General features: G+C 36.7%; 1 protein-coding gene across 8 annotated transcripts in view; it reads right to left on the minus strand.

Moving 5' to 3' along the window:
• Positions 1-15355, minus strand: part of LOC115216654 (transmembrane protein 198) — a 174872-nt gene that overhangs the window by 121047 nt on the left and 38470 nt on the right. For 4 of the 8 annotated variants that reach the window (XM_036506573.1, XM_036506574.1, XM_036506568.1 and 1 more), the window contains exon 3: positions 7038-7437. The exons of 1 other annotated variant lie outside the window; for it this stretch is intronic. The gene's annotated coding sequence lies outside the window, so the exon portion shown is untranslated. Of the gene's footprint in view, positions 1-2467; positions 2597-7037; positions 7598-7922; positions 8140-15355 lie in introns of those variants that run through there. 3 more of the 8 variants (XM_036506569.1, XM_029786147.2, XM_036506570.1) reach the window with 3 other exon arrangements.

Here is a 15355-nt window from a genome sequence, read left to right on the forward strand (position 1 = left end):
TGGGGTTGAATTGTTCGACTAAAGGCGGTACTCCAGCATAGCCGCAGTTAAATGACAAAGAATATATATATATTTTTTCTCTCCTTCTTTCTGTGTTTTTCTCTCTCTGTGTATCTTTCTGTTGAAGAGCGTAGGCTCGAAACGTTAAAGACTTGTTTTATTTATATTTCCTGAGCGCCATACTAATACAATTGTTCGTTTGTTTTCCACCTGCCTTCGTCTTTTGTTTATTTTCATAAAGCTTCCCGTTATATATATATATATATATATATATATATATATATATACACACACATAGATATATAAGTCCAAAACGTTGCTTTTTCAGAAAACGAAAAGATAGTTTCACCATTCCATTTCTTTTTATATTAGCAACAGTTTCAGCTTAACAATAATACTTTGTTGGGTGCATAAAATCGTAACTCCATGCATATATATTTTCAGTCAGAAATATTTTTGTAAAGCTGTCGTATGTGGGACTTACTATACTTTTGAAAAATGCTAAACCGTTGTACTACACTTAGAACATTTTTGTATCTTGGCATCTGAAGCAACTGGAGATAAGATAGTTTGACCAGAAAAACCCGGCTATTGCAAGCAAAATTAAATATTGAAAAAACAACAGCATAAAAAACATATTTGACCAAATTTGGGCATACGACAGTTTAACATATTAGCAACGGCATACACGCACACACGAAGTGAGATTTGCAACCACTTGGTTTCGGGTTCAGTGGCCTGCGTGGCACCTTGGGCCTTCAATTATAGCTCAGGATTAACCAATTCCACGTGAGTGAATATGGTAGACGGAAATTGTGTGAAAGCCCGTCATGTATATGTGTGTGTGTGTGTGTCTTTGTCACGCCCCCGCTTGACAACCGTTGTTGGTTTGCTTACGTCAACCTAACATAGCGGTTCAGCAAAACAGACCTATACAATAAGTAACAGACGAAAAAAGGGAAAAAAATAACGTAAGTGGTGGATTTGTTTGACTAAAATCCCTCAAAGTGGTGCTCCGGCATGGCCGCAGTCCAGCGACTGAAACAAGCAAAAGATAAAAGATATATATATACGCATACTAATATATACATACACACACATTTACTAATGTGAAAATACAAAGACACTATCGAACACAGAACATTGAATAATGTAGTCTTGGATACACATTGTTAGGAAAAGAAAAAGACGAAAAGAAAGAAAAAAAAACTTATGTCCACTAGTTGAATGCCTTTGATCACATGTCTGCTCAAAAGGGGCTGACCTTGGGATAAACAACAACCACCTGACTCGGTCCAAATTTGAATTTAATAATGAAAGGACGAGATTAATTTTCTATTCAAATGATAACGTTCACATATACAACGACCAAGTCATTCATCAACTACCACATGTCACACATATATGTTGGTATGTGTGAGTGTGTTGTGCACACACAAATACAATAAATTTGACAAGCTGTTTATTTATATGTTCAGTATTCCTTTGTCAATAATGAACTTAAAAACACCAAGTATGGCAAGGTAGGGCAAAGACAGTCAGCGTACTCAGAAAGAGACGGGGGAGTAGGAGTAGGAGCTTTTGCTGAGGATGTTTGACCTTGAAATGTGTGAGGGAGTACTTGCACCCTTCATTATTATTCTCTTTCGCTCCACTCACTAAATGGCAGAAAGAAAGAAAGAAAGAAAGAAAGAACCAGAACGTCTCTGCTTTAAGATTAGACCTAACGGCCTTGTAAGATTTCAGAATAACTACTTCGTTAAACCGAGAGAAACTACCACCCCAGTCTATGCAAAACGCAAGCACACAGAAGTGTAAAGAAGAATTATGTATGCAATGCAAGCATGTAGTGTGTATGTGCATATATATAATCATACGTCCCTTTCATTATTGTAATGTGTATGTAAGGGGGTGGGGGTATGTGTGTACGTATATACATGTAGACGTCCTCTTTATGCATATAATATGCGCGCGTGTTTAAAAATTATTTTCGGCCTATAAGCCTTACGTGTGGTAACCTGCATTTAACCATAATCTTTATGCAAAAGGCACCGTCAAGAATTTGTGTATACTCACATTCCCTTTACAAATAGTAAATGGAGGGGGCGTTATAGATGTATGTGTATATATATATATATATATATATATATATATATATATATACACTCACACACTCAAATAACGATGGCACATTTTCACATGCACAGCTAATTTTTTTTTTAATGTTGCGTGTATGAGTATTCACTCATGCTATTTGTAAATGAATGAATGAATGCATATAACTTGAGTATCCACCTGTTGTCTGTTCGTGTATATAATATATATATATATATATATATATTTCATAGACAGGAATATTTATCAATTAGTGCGTACGTACACTCCTAATTGAGTGTTATAAATATGCAATTCTCAAGCTAGCATGGAATGGTACGTGTATAATGATGAGTTTACAAAGAGAACATACTGTTGGAGTTGTTTTATAATCTGTGTCCATGTTTGGTTGCTAGTAGCAGTGGCAACAAGTCAATTTTCTTCAGCAACCTGAACTCATTAACGCGCGAGCCGGTTTCTATTCCCGCTTTTACCCATTTCGCTATTAAACACGAAAAAATAAAAATTGCAATTAAACATTGAAGCTCGTATATCACTATCCCTTTCTAATAAAGAAATGATAAAGAGATACCTCGCTGAGGTCTTTCATGAGCTGTGTGTGTTAAGGCATCATTTACATATATATATGTGTATATATATATATATAGTCTGAGAATACACAAATGAGGGACATTCAGATATATTCATACATACATATGAAATGTCCGTGTATCGCCATCTCTTTTCGTTAAACATACGTGTGTGTGTATACGTGGGTGTGAATGCATGTCTATATATATGTGGGTGTATATATATATATATATATATATATATACGTGGGTGTATATATATATTTATATCCACACACCCACATGTGTATACACAGTGTGTAATATCAATGTTTCAATATTTGCCTGTTTTACTTGCTCGTAACATTCACCAAACAACATACATACATTATTACACACGTTGTGTGGTAGAACAGAAAGAAACTTGTGGTGTGCTACTATCACTCAGATTCAACATACCATTATAGTATAGACAGCTATTGTCAAGATACTGTATTTTCTTTCGTCGGTAACATTCCTATAAATGAAAATAGCCATCAAAACACAGCACAGCTTATCGCAAATATCATTATTATTAACTGATTGATTATATATACCTTTACTATTAAATAAAATAGAAATTTATTTTTAAAAGGTTATCAAGCTTAGGAAAAAAATGAGCTGGACTTTGGCTGTGTTATTAACGACTCTGGTCAGTATAGCAACAGAATTTTGCCGTTGTTACATACAGCAAGTGTTTATTCATTTATTTATGCAGAGTATAGATATCTGATACCGAAGTATGTTATATGTATGTGTGTGTCTGTGTGTGTATGCTATAATCCTTGGAGGCGAATTTTTGTATTTTTTTCATCAAGACCCATCGATCGACAACTAGTTCATTAATGCTGTTGCAAGCTTTATATGACAAAAATGTGTATGTATGTGTGTGTATGTATGCATATAAATATGTGTGTGTGTGTGTGTATATACACATATACGTACATTTTTGTCATTGATAATTATGTGTAACTACCTGATGCATTTGAATAACAATTTGCATACGCTGTTTGCAAGTCAAGCTGTGTATGTATGTATATATATATATATGTGTGTGTGTGTGTGTGTGTAATTTCTTTAGCTGTAAGAATCATGGATTTCTTCAACAAGACAACCACACATGGATACCTCTATACAAGCTAATGAGTGTGAGCCACTTCATAGTCGCTCGAAGCGCTAGTAATAGCAGCTAAATACCCTTTAAACCATATTCTACTATCGTGGACAAGGAAATGTTACAAAAATGATCCTAAAACATAGGGAAAATGCTAAAACATGATGTTCATGACAAGAATGCCTTCGATCATAGATAGATCTCTGCTCGATCCGGGCAGACCTGGGGCTAAACAACAGTCTCTATCATACATTTATTTAAAACATATTCAACAATGCCGTGTAAGGTATCCAAGATGGGAATGGAATTATCATAGAAACCGATTCAATAACGATTTTCTTAACGTAGGCATAAGATCGGCCTCAGTATCAGAAAGGCTAGTAGGAGTTCATTGAGACCGCATTTCATGTTCATGCTTTTCCTCGTTGACTCGAGTGACATAAATATCCATCATAATCATCATCATCGATAAAAATCAACAGCCAAAGTGTTAAACAGGAAACAGTAGTATTTAATCATTCATTACACACACATTATATACATACATATATATATATATATATATATATATATACACATACATATATATACACATACATACATACACACACACATACATAAACGGTATACACGCCATGCTTGCGTGTATGTTACATGAAAAAATTGTATTTGACCGCTGTGTTAAATATAGATTATATATAATATACACATGCATACACCATATATATATATATATATATATATATATATATATATATATATATATATACATACACACACAAACGCGCACATACATATTCAACAGTATGGAAACGTCTATAAATCTAAAAAACATATCTGTATATAATTTGCACACACACACACACACATATATATATATATATATATACATATATATATATATATATAGATATATATATATATATATATATATATATATATATATATACATACACACACACAACGCGCACATACATATTCAACAGTATGGAAACGTCTATAAATCTAAAAAACATATCTGTATATAATTTGCACACATACACACACACATTATATATATTATATATATATATATAATATATATATAGATAGATAGATAGATATACCGTAGCTATACTATAAGCACAGACACAAATATGACTAAATTTATGATATCTACCAAATAAATTCTTTAAAATACACATTATTATACCTATACAAATAATAATGGTTGTTTCTGGTTTTTGATAATAATAATATAAGTATCTTTACATTTTCAATGCCTTTTGTGAAAGCAAATTACTTATCGATGTAAATTTCTTTTGTCATTTGGTATTGTCTTTCTCCTAAGAAAGAGAGCTGAGATATTCCAAAGGAATACATATATATGAGATATTATGGTATTCATGTAATTCCCGGGGTATTCTAAGTGACATTAAGTGAAGTAAAATAGCTAAAATTATGAATATAAACCGCGAAATCCCTTCCCCCACCATCTGTTTCCATTAGGAGCTTTACCTCTTGATCTACAGGCACTTGCCAATTAATTGATTAATATACAATAATGATATATTTTTGTTTGTTTACTATGCAAACATAGAATTAGAATAGAGGCTAAAAATATAAAACGAAGCGGTTTTGATGCCTTTCCAAAAAGCATTATTTTATGTGAAATGGTTTCGCAGCCAGGAATCGAAACCATGTTTGGTCGCAGACTCGACCAGCCGATATGGTTTACATATAAGTGATACGTTAGCGAATGATTTCCTGAGATTGGCAGAAAGCCAGAAATTTGTTAGTAAGGATTTTGGGACGATATGATAAACTGAATCGTCCACAGTATATATTACCAGGTACTTATTTTGTTCGTCCTAAAAGAACTGAAGGTGTAGCGAATTCCAGCGAAATCTGAACTTGAAAATAAGACAACAAAATTCGATCTAGTTTTTAAATTCCGATATCGAACACATTTGTTCACTCCATGCTTAGCCCTGGTCGAGTAAAAAGAAAACATGATTAAAAACATTCCAACAATGGCCATCTCTCCTTTTTCTACAGGCAACATCGGTCATCTAATACAAAGATCAGTTTATCGAATGTGTCCGTTACCTTTTTTAAGGTGATAGGTTGTGATATGAAGATTTGGCTGCTATTTCTAGAAGATCGGTCAACCATGTAGAAATTACCTTATTGGCAGGCTATTTATCTTAACCGGTTTCTTTTTACAATAAAATTAGCTAAGTGGTTCACCAAATATCTTTACTGTTTCATCGCTTCAGATTGGGTTGCTGTAGCTTGTACTGACCAACACTAGTAAACAACGTCCTCAGTATCCCTACAAATGGGGTGGTCACTGTTGGTCTGCTTTCGATCATAGACCTGCTCAATTAGACTTGACTTGAGGCTGAATAAACATCTGTTAGACGAGCCATTAAAGGAATCTCTATGTGGTCCGATCTGCTAGAAAAAACAACTAACTTTCAGATCCTATACTTTATCATCTTAAAAAACAAAAACTGAAAAATATAATGTAGTCTTAGATACAGAATCTTAGAAATAAAAGATATGGTCGTGGATGGAACGACTCTATAGATCTGTCTTGCTCGATAACTGAATGAGACGACTGGGGTTGCTAAACATCAACCCCAACCGGCATTAACCCCTTCGTTTAATTATTCAATTCTTTATTTTGTATTCCTGTAGAGAAAAGAAAACCATCTATTTATACATGAAGAATATTTTTTTTAAGAGAGCAAAAAGCGAAAGTTGTGAAGGAGAACGGATTTCTATTCCAATTTTTTCTTCTTCAAACAGAAATACAGATCTATGTAAAGGAATCTATTTAAAGAAAAATGCTTGAAATAACAACAAAGGTGGCGACAACAGGAGAAAAAAATAACCCACACATGCACAATTATAATTCATCTTCATCATCATTATTATTTTTAATCCTAGACACCAAGGCCAGACATTGGGGAAGGATTACAGTGGATTAATTATATCATCGAACCTCATCCTCTCCAACTGAAGGAATGAAAGACCGACTCGATCCCGGCGGGATTTGAACTCACAACCTGAGGGGACGTTAATCATTAGTTTGTCCGTTCCGTTACCGAGTCTGCTAATCCAGTAATGATAATTATTTCTTTACTTAAAATTAAACAGCAATTAGCAATACACATACACACACAAAATCGCACGCATGCAGGATTACAATAAGAAAAACAAATCGAATTCCTCACCCAAAAACCGTTGGTACAAGAATTGAATATCCAGTATGGTAAATGTGTTTCAATATATATATATAATATATATATAAAATCCAAAAGTTTTGCGGACAGACTTCACCACTCACCACCACACGTGGGGGTTAAAAAAGGGGCTAGCTAAAGCAGATTTAACTGGCCCCGTTTAACCTCAATATTCCATATTCCTTTTCAGTCGTATCTCTCCCTTTCTTTTTCGGGGTTTTTCAAGTCTTGTGATTGAGTAACGGTTGAATATATACCACCAGGAGGTAGATAACCTCTTACGTAATAAAAGCTGTCTGTTTTCTTAAATTAGGAAACCCTGCTTAAGGTTTCAGTTGAGATATAATTTTCTATTATATATATATATTCTTCCCGGTGAATGTCGATCTGTCTGTACATGAGAGATAGAAAGAAGAAAACACAAGCAGTCAGTAATGAGAATCAATCCATGATAGAAAATATAGTAACGATAAATAGCTCCAATGTTGCTTTAAATAAATATCTGAGTTTGTGTCTGTGTGTGTGTGTATATATCTATATCTATATATATATAATGTGAGTGTGCGTACGAGTGTATGTATGTATATATATAATATATATATATAATATATATATATATATATATATATATATATATGCGGAGGGTGTGTGTGTATGTGTGTGAATGGAAATGTGCTTCTAATATATCAAATACGTTCTTCAAAACATCAACTGGTGACAATGGCAAGTTTAAAAGATATCGTTTCAGGTATGTTGTAGATAAGATATGAGTGTGTGCAGAAGGAAAAAAAAATTGGTTAGATGGACAGATGTATATACATATATATATATGTGTGTGTGTAACTAACTACTTATAGACATATAAATGTTATTTACAAGATCCGTGTGTAATTCCTGGTCTTCTCTCCGTATCAGTCTCTCCCGATTTATAAAAATATATATATATAGTGTTGTGGTTGCGGCCAAAGACAACTGTTATAAAGCTTATCAGCTTTATAACGTGCCGTAGTGTCCTGGCCTTCAAAATTCATCTGCTTCTGTTCATGTCTCGTCAGCCGGGCTGAGTGCTAGTATGAAGGGGAGGAGGTGTGCTAACAAAGAGAGGAAAAGACAGAGGGGAGGGAAAAGTGAAAGATAAGAGAGATAGAAAGATAGAGACGAAAAAAGAGGTAAATTAGTATCTGTCGCCTAATAACTAAGGTTGTAGTGGCAGTGGCAGCAGTCACAGTAGGAGTAGCGGTAGGAGGAGATATGGGGAAAGAGTGTGAGTGAGCGAGCGAGTGAGTGAGGATGCAGAGAGATAAAAAATTAAAAAGAATAGAAATAAAATAGAGAGAGAGGGAAAGATATGCAACAGTAGACAGAGAAAAGAAAATACGGAAAACAAAAATAAGTGAGGAAGATAAGATAAAAGAAATGAAGAAAATACAGGAGAGGAGGATAAAAAGCAAGAAAGAGGAAACGAGAGAAGACGAGTGTGACAAGGAGAGGGAGGGGGAACTTACACACACATACACATATGCTCTCTCTCTCTCTCTCTCTCTCTCCCTCCCTATACACACGCACTGTTGAAAGGCTGGTTACAGCAGTATTTGTCGTGAGATAACATCTCTCATGGACGTGCTGTGTTAAAAGCAATAAATATCGGAAGGAGACGAGAAATTACATTGGCAGCAGCCGGCGAGAAAGCGAAATGGATTTCGGCCATTTTGGACATTTTCAATGCGGAATGAGACGATTGGGCGTGGCTGTTTAGACGGTGACAACTTGGTACGGCTGACTGGACATTCAGCCTGTTTTGGTGACGGTATAATAGACAAGTAGAAAGGCATTACACAGGGAGAAAAAGAGAGAGAGAAGGGGGATATTAAGACATCTGATGTCAAATAAGTCAGCGTCGAATCATTGATGTCAAATAATTGGCACTCAGTCGGTTATGACGATGAGGGTTCCAATTGATTCGATCAGCAGAACAGCCTGCTCGTGAAATTAATGCGTAAGTGGCGGAATACTCCGTAGGTACACGTATTCTTAACATAAATTAAGTGAGATTCAGTGTGTCACAGAATGTGACAAGGACGGCACTTTGCATTACACGGACTACTCATTTTTGCCAGCTGAGTGGACTGGAGCAATGTGAAATAATGTTTTGTTCAAGATCACAACGCACCGCAGGAAATCGAACTCACGACCTTATGATCGTGAGCCGAATACCCTAACCACTAAGCCACGTACCATCGATGCCAAATAGACAGTGCCATAACGACTCGTGACTTTCTCAAAGACGTGTACTCGTAGCCAGCCATATGCTTGAACAAGAATTCGTAGCCTACTGTATAAGAAGCAATGAAAATAGCCGTCCGGCTGAATAAAAGTCCGCTATTCGGAAGTGTATACACCAGGCACATGCCATCAGTAATAGCTCAGGGTAGGCAGTTGGTAACTGAGTTGAAGGCAGATTTACTTCTGCCTTTATAGCCCGTAAAGAAAACGTTGTTATAGGAATGTACGTATTACTTATGCGTAGCTTAAGTACTGAAATTGAAAGGAAGGGGCGAATTATGCCTACCTAATCTACAAAAAAAATTTAATATTTTGTATTTTATGCATAGTAATCAGAGTAACCTTCATAATTTTATTGAATTATGTGCATATTTTGCCATGAGAGGAAAATGTTGCTATCGATCTATTTTATTCAAGGTAGGCACTGTCTACCTTGCCTACCTTGGCGACACGTCCGTGGTATACACATTATGTCTAATACACAGACAGTTGTTTTAATTCAATACTGATTCAGCTACGCAAACGGAATTTTTATTCAGCTGGGCAGCGCTTCACTTTATCAGTGAATGGTTTATTCATTTTCCCTACATTGAAGGCGACATGCATGTGAATGGTTGCAAGTAGCCATCATTCAAAAGGTCGAACTACATCAGGCGTTCGCGCTAGTATCTTCCAGCGCGAATTTTCGTTTCTCTCCAATCTTTATTGTGTTTTTAACATAGCACGTCCATAAGAGATGTTAACTCCGGGCGAATATCGCAGTAACTGGCCTTTCAACAGTGTGTATACATTAAATATGATACATAGGTGGGCATTTTAATTTACTACTGCCTCATTTGTATATAGCGAGTATCTGTTAGCTTTTAGTTGTTTCAGGTATTAAACAGCGGCTATTCTGGGGCATCGCCTTGAAGGGCTTAGTCTAAAAAATCGATCTCAGTACTTATATTTTTTCTCAAGTCTGGTACTTTTCTATTGGTCTCTTTTGCCGAACCGCTAAGTTGCGGAGATGTACACAAGCCAACACCTGTTGTTACGCGGTATTTTTTTTGTGGGGGGGTACAAGCACAAAGACATACACACATATAGAAGGTTAAGTGGTAAGTCAAACATTATACGCCCTCTTGTTTCTGTTATTAAAATAGAAGCAAGACTTGAACAATTACATCATATTTCGACATAGTCTCTGTGCTTATCGATGTACTTCTACCAGTGGACTACAAATTTGCTTATTGCATCGGAGAAGGAGGTTTTCGGCTCGCAGCCATTTATGCTCTGTTTCCTACGGAAGGGATGAGATCTGGATTATATGCAAAGTGTTCCAGCAGTTCGAAACCCAATTTTTCAGAGGTTTCAACGGTGTGGGCAGCCGTATGTGGGCGTGCATTGACATGCAACAACAACACTTGCTTTGACCTCGGCGTTTGGTGTGAATTGTTGGTTTTCAGTTTGTAGACCAGCGTTTCACTGTAGCCTTCACCGGTGACTGTAGACCCCTTTTCCATGTAATGTTCTAGTATAGAAACATTTTGCGTCCCATATCACTTTTTCTGCGGAAGGTTGAGTCTTGAATTTCTTATTCACCGGCGATTCCGGTACTTTCCACTCTATACTCTGCCTTTTGGGTTCTGATTCACAATAATGGACCCAACTTTCATCTCCTGGAACTATTCTTCCCCAAATAGCTTCGCTTTCATCGTTATAGCTGTTGAGTAAACGACGACATGATCTTTACGCGATTGCACTTATGTGCTCCGATTAGTTCCCTTGGCACTCATCACGCGCAGACTTTACAGAAGCGACGCCTGTCGTGGATGAATTCCTATGCAGAACCATGACTAATTCTGTAGAGATTATGCCACCACATCGATGGTCACTCATCTGTTCGCCAGAACCATCTCTCAAACTTGTTGAATCTTCACGCCAGTGGTAGAGGTTGATGGACGTCTTGCTCCCTCTTCGTGTTTCACACTTGTCCGGCCATTTTAAAACTCATCGATCTACCCATACACACTTCTATGCGGTAGAATGCTGCCCCCGTATTATAATGAAATCCTGCGAGGAATTTCAGCCCTGACACACCTTCAGTCCAGAGAAATGGGATCACTGATCTTCGTTCTTCCTCGGTGTACACTGCTAGTAGAGCTGCCATGTTTACTCTATAACACAAGAAAGGGAGATTAAGGTGTCAAACTTCGGTTATGAAACCTCAAGAATACTACCTTTTAGCACGCGAGCGGTGAAGGTTTCGGTAAAAGTGCGGAAAATTCTGATATCCCCCCCTCTCTCTTTATATATATATATATATATTCCATCTTCCGTCTTTCATTTGCTATATATATATATATATCAGGAATCCGGGGAAGGAGTGACGTTAAGCAGAGGTTACATTACTCGAAATTGGAGGTAAAATTTTAAGTTTAAAGTATTAGGGATAATGCCTGCAACATGAAGGATCAATTTTTCAGAGAGCAGCTGATGATAGCACTCCTTCGGTATTGGTAAACATCATCATTCAGCCACACAACCTTCCCTCATGACATAAATAAAGAGGCTGGCCTGGAAAAGAGGGTGAATGACATCATCTCCTCATACTAAATATTGAAGGGTCGCCTTAATGGCAAAACGAAGAGGTGTGTTTGTTGCTTGGTATTTCTATTTTCTTTTTCCCATTGATATTTTCCCTTTTTTACATACATAAACATGGTGTTATTCTAAAATTTCAAAATATAACCAGTTTTCGGCCTTTTATCTGAAAGCTCACATTTTTTCTTGATTTTTATCCAAGTTCATTGTCATGAGAGTAAAACTATATTTCATATACAATTATACGCACATAACGGGTTTCCACATAGATTCCGTCGGCGGAGGCAAAGAATACGCACACCACTTGTCTTCGGCGTAACCCTAACCCTAATCCTAAACACTGGGTGTGCGTATTCTTTACTATCGCCGTCTCCGTCAACCACATTCACTCACATGGCACTGGTCGGCTCGGAGCTATAGTAGAAGACACTAACCCAATGTGTTGTATAGTGCGACTGAACTTGCAACCACGATGTTGCAAAAGCTACCTTCTTAACTACACAGCTATACCTGATATTATATAATATATATATATATATATATATATATATATATATATATATATATATATATATATATATATATATATATAGATATTATATATATATATATATATAATTATATATTATACAAATTGAATAGGGGTTGTAAATGCAACCCTCGGTAATTGATATTTGATTTAGATGTATTTCTCCATTTCTTATCTTGTATATATATATATATAATACATATATATATATATATATATAGTGTGTATTTCTTTACTACCCACAAGGGGCTAAACATAGAGGGAACAAACAAGGACAGACAAAGGGATAATTCGATTACATCGACCCAGTGCGAAACTGGTACTTTATTTATCGACCCCGAGAGGATGAAAGGCAAAGTCGACCTCGGCGGAATTTAAACTCAGAACGTAACGACAGACGAAATACCGCTAAGCATTTCGCCCGGCGCGCTAACGTTTCTGCCAGCTCGCCGCCATATACATATATATGTATAAGGATGAAAAGGGACACACGAGTTGATATATATGAAAAAACAAGTCAAGATAGAAAATGCTAAAATAATTTTATAAAAGACATTTCAGTATTGGTTTCGGTCATTTGAGACCTTTTCAACTGTAACTATTAAATAATTAAATTTAGAAAAATTAAAAGAAAAGTTTTTTTAAAAGAATATTTGTATAGTTTTCAAATATAAGTGGCATTTTCCTTGTTTCTGCCTTTCTCTGTCTCTTGTTTACTCTTGTGGGGTCAAGGTCCATGTGAATTCTTGGCAGGGAAGAAGAAGGAGGGGAAGAAGGGGAGGAAGAATTTGGGATTGCCTTGATTGTCGTTGGTCAGTGGTGGCTAGCAGTTCCTGCTGTTCAATTTCATGAAAATATTTCTATTCAAAGTTTGTTATAGAATTTGCGTAGGTGTTATACTAAAAAGCAAGTGAGTAAGTTAGGAAGAAGAGGGATGAAAATGAAGAAGGGCAAACGGATCACAGGAGTTGAAGACCCTTTGACAAGTCGCCTCGGGGCGACCCAAAATCTTTCAGTGGATATGGAAGACAGAAACTGAAAGAAGCCCCCGTCGTATAATATAGATATATATATATTAATATATATATATAGTATAATATATATATCACGTGATCACGTGACCGACCAGGCTATCAGATGTGTTACACATCGCTGGTCCACAATGCGTTCGCATGTTTAGCCTTCGAATGACGCCACCCCGCTGGCCAAGCGAGCAGGCCAACAGAAGAAAGAGTGGGAGAAAGAGTGGTGAAAGAGTACAGCAGGGAACACCACCCCCTGCCGGAGCCTCGTGGAGCTTTTTAGGTGTTTTTGCTCAATAAACACTCACAACGCCCGGTCCGGGAATCGAAACCGCGATCCTGCGACCGCGAGTCTGCTGCCCTAACCACTAGGCCATTGCGTCTCCACACACACACACACACACACACACACACACACACACAACACACACACACACATATATATATATATATCACGTGATCACGTGACCGACCAGACCATCAGATGTTGTTACACATCGCTGGTCACAATGCGTTCGCATTGTTTTAGCCTTCGAATGACGCCACCCCGCTGGCTAAGCGAGCAGGCCAATATATATATATATGTAATATATTAATAAATAAAACATATGCATATATATGTACATATATGTACGTATCTACCTCTACATGTATATATACACGCATATATGAGTACAGGACACCAAAAAAACGTCGAACGCAATGAGAAACGAAAACATAGACACAAACCCAAGGAACTGGACATTTTTAAAAAAAAAAAAAAATAGAGTACAGGACAAATAACACAAGGAAAAAAACCCTTCTTCAGTCGCCATGGTTTCATCTACTCTACGTTTCGAAGGTGAAGGCGAGACGTATCTTCGAAAGAAACTTTCCTTCCTGCGAAAAGCAAATCAAATAAAATTTGAGATCTTTTGCAGAGGGGTAAAAATGGTACAAAACCAGGACAGTAACGACAGTACAAAATTATAAGCAGTAAAAGACAGGACAAGGAAAATAACAAGACAAGAAGGGCTGTTAGCCGAACGAAAAAAGTTTACGAACGTTATTTCTGTGAACGGCGATGGAGCAAGAAATTGCCATCCACACCTCAAGAAAGTCAGGCCCAGAAAAGACAGTAGCAGAGCTCGTCGCGGGGTCAACGACGGGAGGGGAGGAGGAGTAAGAGAAAGGGAGAGAAGAAAGGGGAATGGTTGTGAGGAAACCATGAAGAATGAGAGAGAGGGAGAGAGAGAGGGAGAGAGAGAGAGAGTGAAGAATGAGAGAGAGGGAGAGACAGTTAAGTAGAAGAAAAGGAAATCAAAGAATGAAGGCTGAGAAAGGGATGGGACAGAAAAGTTAAGAGTGCGCATCAAAATTAATATCAAGAGCAATCTTTATATATATATATATATATATATATATACGTAAGTAAACAAACGAAAGAAGGGCACTCAACACATTTATTGAGAGTTACATGAAAGGTCGAAGATTTGCGACACTCTTAAAACTCAGAGTACCAAAGAGTTTCAATCAAACTGTTTTGATCCATACATCTATATACATACATACATACATACATACATACATACATACATACATACATGTGTGTGTGTGTGTTTCTTTGTGTCTGTGTTTGTTCCTCGCCATCGCTTGACAATCGGTGTTGATGTGTTTACGTTGCTGTAACTTAGCAGTTCGACAAAAGAAAACGATAAAATAAGTACTGGGCATAAAAAAAAACAATACTGAGGTCGATTCATTCGACTAAAAATTCTTCAAAACGGTGCCCCAGCATGGCCGCAGTCTAATGACTGAAACAAGTAACTTTATTCCCTGACAATGAAGAAAGTTACGTGAAAACACAATTCCTCATTCTTTGTCTGGTTGCTATTATACTCTGCAATTAA

Source organism: Octopus sinensis, linkage group LG10 (genome assembly GCF_006345805.1).
Source record: "Octopus sinensis linkage group LG10, ASM634580v1, whole genome shotgun sequence".
Taxonomy (NCBI): domain Eukaryota; kingdom Metazoa; phylum Mollusca; class Cephalopoda; order Octopoda; family Octopodidae; genus Octopus; species Octopus sinensis.